This window comes from Oryctolagus cuniculus, chromosome 10, assembly GCF_964237555.1.
Source record: "Oryctolagus cuniculus chromosome 10, mOryCun1.1, whole genome shotgun sequence".
Classification (NCBI taxonomy): domain Eukaryota; kingdom Metazoa; phylum Chordata; class Mammalia; order Lagomorpha; family Leporidae; genus Oryctolagus; species Oryctolagus cuniculus.
Genome location: NC_091441.1, coordinates 116,282,369 through 116,286,007, shown reverse-complemented (window position 1 = coordinate 116,286,007; position 3,639 = coordinate 116,282,369). Strand labels below are relative to the sequence as shown.

General features: G+C 65.3%; 1 long non-coding RNA gene across 1 annotated transcript; it reads right to left on the bottom strand.

Moving 5' to 3' along the window:
- Positions 1–889: 889 nt before the first annotated feature.
- Positions 890–3,042, bottom strand: LOC127492344 (uncharacterized). The gene is made up of 3 exons (XR_007921643.2): positions 2,617–3,042; positions 1,208–1,322; positions 890–1,067 (listed from the first exon to the last, which is right to left on the bottom strand). It is a non-coding gene; the product is annotated as an uncharacterized lncRNA (long non-coding RNA).
- Between the last annotated feature and the right edge of the window lie 597 nt (positions 3,043–3,639).

The following is a 3,639-nucleotide window of genomic DNA, read 5'->3' as shown; positions in this document are numbered from 1 at the left end:
AGAGCTCTGCGGACTGCTGGCCGCTGGGCAGTGACCTGCCCGGCGCTGCGGAACGAGATTTTTGGGGTCATAAGTTTTTATTAAAGGTCACTAACAGATTTACGGACAGTGCTGTAAAACGACACTTGTTTTTTATTCGCACAAATCCGACTGCTTGATAGAAAGTTCTTGGGCTGGAGCAAAGCCCAGGGGCCTCCTCTGACTACAGAGCCGCCTTTGATTCGAGTTCCCACAACCCACAGGGGATCAGCGCTGCAATGCCCAGGGCTCCGGCGGCCGGGGGGAGGAGGAGGGCGTCCCCTGATTATCCGGAGCCCCTGGTTGGGACCTGCAGGGACACCGCGGGGCCCGGCGTGGCTCCTGCCTCATGCCTGTGCTGGCTGGACGACCTGGGCCAGTTGTTTCTCCACCCAGAGCCTCAGTTTCCACCTCTGGAAAATGGGGGTAGCTGTAAAGGTTAAGACATGGTCACTGGGGGCAGGCGTCGTGGCACTGAGGGTTAAGCTGCCGCTTGGGACCCCTGTGTCCTGCATCAGAGTGCCAGTCGCTCTGCTTCTGATCCAGCTCTCTGCCGATACACCTGGGAAGGCGGCGGAAGGTGGCCCGAGTGCCTGGGCCCCTGGCACCCGCATGGGAGATTCAGATGGAGTTCTGGGTTCCTGGTTTGGCCTGGCCCAGCCGTGGCTGCTGTGGGCACTTGGGGAGTGAAGCAGTGGGTGGAAGATGTCTCTGTCTCTCCCCCCCACCCCCCGCTGTGTTCCCTTGGAAGCCTCAGACGGGAGTCCCTTGCAGTCCTGAGAAGCTGCCCACCGTCCACGCAGAATCTCACCTAACCCACCTGTCACGACCACACGTACCCGGGCGACTCGGTGGCTTAAGGATGCTGGCCCAGCCGGGGGCCTGTGCCGTGTGCAGTGGTCAGGGCTCTTTGGCAGCCACTCACTTACACTCTGGCTTGCACTGGGTGTACGGGGCTCCGTCTGCTTTCCCGCCATTCGGTTCCTGATGAGGGTTTCAGGCAGGAAGACCACACGGGCGCTGGGGGATGGGATCTGTCACGGTGCACGCTGCGTGGGCATGGCAAGCACACACGGAGCATACGTGAGCGTCTGGCCTCCAGGTCTGAGCACCTGGCGCCCTCTGTGCCCCTGCTGGCTCCTCCCATCCCCTCTGGAGGGGCCTGACCCTTCCAGCACGTTCCACTCACTGCAGTGTCCTCGGAACCCAGCCGTGCCGCGCCAGGGGCCTGGGTCACACGTGTCTCCCGTCATGGCCACGGCACGTCCACGGGCGAGTGCATCAGGGCACAGACGTTCTCAGCCCTAACAAATGTGACGCTCTGGTGCCCACCCGACAGGCAGAGCAGCACACAGCCAGGGCGCCTCCCGTCCGCCCTGGCCTGCCCTCTCTCACACCAACTCTCCCCAGTCCACATCTCGGCCTCCACCCCAGATGGGGTGCTCAGCGGCCTCTGAGTTTGCTGTGCAGCACAGCAAGGCCTGGGGACCTGCATGCCCCTCCCCACTCCCAGCTCCTTCCGTGGCGCACTCTGGCCACGCAGGCCTCCCTTCCGCTGTGCCCCAGGGCCTTTGCACATGCTGCGCTGTCAGCCTGCAATGCCTTCCCCCACTCCTTTTCTTGTGGCCACAATGTGACTTTCCAGGGCTTGGCCCGTGCGTGGGGCAGCGTGGCAGAGGCGGGTCCCCCTTTGCCCTCAGAGCAGCACCAGCGATCCCCCCATGGGCTGATCACGTTGGCGCCGCTGCATGTGCAATGTGTGCATTGACCGCCTGTCTCCCACACGGGTTCCACGAGGCCAGGGGTGGAAGTGTTGCGTTTCGTGGTGGACTGAACCCTTGGCACGGAGCCTGCACTTTCTCAGCTCAAGGAAGGAAGGAGATAGGTAGAGGAGGAGGGAAGAGAGGAGGAGGGGGAGTGGAGGACCCTCCCCAGTTCCCCTTTTTAGCCCCCAGCCCCCTGTAACACCAGGGAAGGGGTGCTACACAGCCCCGAGGAGCCCTGTGGCCAGCCCTGGTGGTCTAGCCTCTGACCCTTAGTGCGAGGAGCTCTCCCCTCCCACCTCCCCAGCCACACATTAGGCAGTCAGGTTGCATCGCCGGTCCCCTGAGGGGTGGGGCCGAGGGGAGGGGCGGGGCCACACCCCCAGGGTGAGGACGGAGCTGGTGGCAGCCGCCTATGGGGGACAAGCTGACTCCCGGCGCCGGGCACCCAGTGGTAACGCCAAAGAGATTTCTACAATGAACCGAACGCCCTCGGCCCCTGGAGCCCGACCCTAAAAGTGAGCACTACGGGTGTGCAGAGACCTGACCGTGAAGCAGTTCCCCGAGACGCTTTCCATAATAAAGCAACAAGCTATCCCTGGATCCAAATGAAGGACAGACTGGGCCTCCAGACGCCGCGGCACACGCCTAGGAGCGCGGCAAGGACCCAGACCGCGCGCTGCCCGACGCCCCCGCTGCACGGCTGGGCAGCTGCTGGGCACACGGCGCCCCCTGGCGGCGCGACCGGCGGCTGCGCTCCGAGACCTGCGGCAGAGCAGCGGACCCTGGCGGCCGGGGACACCCGCACCGGGCGTCCAGGGCGGCGCGCTCGGACCTGCAGCCTTGGAAGCAGCCGCGCCGGTCCTCAGCGGCGAGCGGTGGACGCGGGGTCCCTCCAGACACCGAAGCGGAAAGGCGGCAGCGGCCGCGAGAGCGCGGGCAGCCGGAGGGCTGAGCCGGGCAGCGCACGGACGCCACCAAGTATCCGTCCACACCCGCAGGGCGCACGAGGCCTCGATGGGCCCCCGCAGACCAAGGTGGGCGTTGGGGGAGGGGCCTACAGGGACCCTCCGCGCCCACCTCTGGAGCTCGAAAAAGCCAGGTTCCAAAGAAAGGACGTCACAGCTAGGAATTTTGGAGGGAGAAACATGTGACGTCAGAACTCAGAATGACGTCAGAGGCGGCTGTTTTATCAGGCCCCGTACTCAGCACTTTCCAATCAGTCTCCAAGCAGGGATCTGAGCGGCCTCGGGTTTGGTATCTGCGGCCAGCGATGGCCCTGCCCTTCCTCTGGGCACTGCTACTCAAACGCGTAGCTGCCGCTCTCAGTCTGAGCGGAAACTGCGCAGGGCTTCGCGCGGCCAGAGCGCAGTCCCTGGACCCGCAGGCGCCCGCCATGGAACGCGCAGGCCCACACCCAGCGTGGCCCCGGCTCTCACCTGGGAACCAGAGGTGCCGCTGCGGTCCCCGATTGCAGGGGAGGCGAGGAGAGAGAAAGGGGTGGCTGCGCGGGCGGCTCAGGTGCAGGTCTCGCTCCCCAGCCGGGTCCGGAGCCGAACGGGAGTGGACGATGGAGGTGGCAGAGAGCACGCACGCGCGAGCCTCCTCCCCCCCTCAGGTGTGCTGAGAGCTCCTGGGGGCGGGGACCGAACCTGTGCTCCCAGGGGCAGGTGCACCTGGATCCCCGCTGCCCCTACCTGCTCCGGTGTGATCCAGTTAGCTGGGCTGAGGCCCTGCGAGGAGGGAACAGCTCCAGCTTGCGCTCCGTCGAATCCTCAAAGCGCCCCTCGCTAGGTTCCCAGCCCAGGATGACGGAGACGCCTGAACCATCTTCCCGCCGGCGAGGCCAGGGCACAGG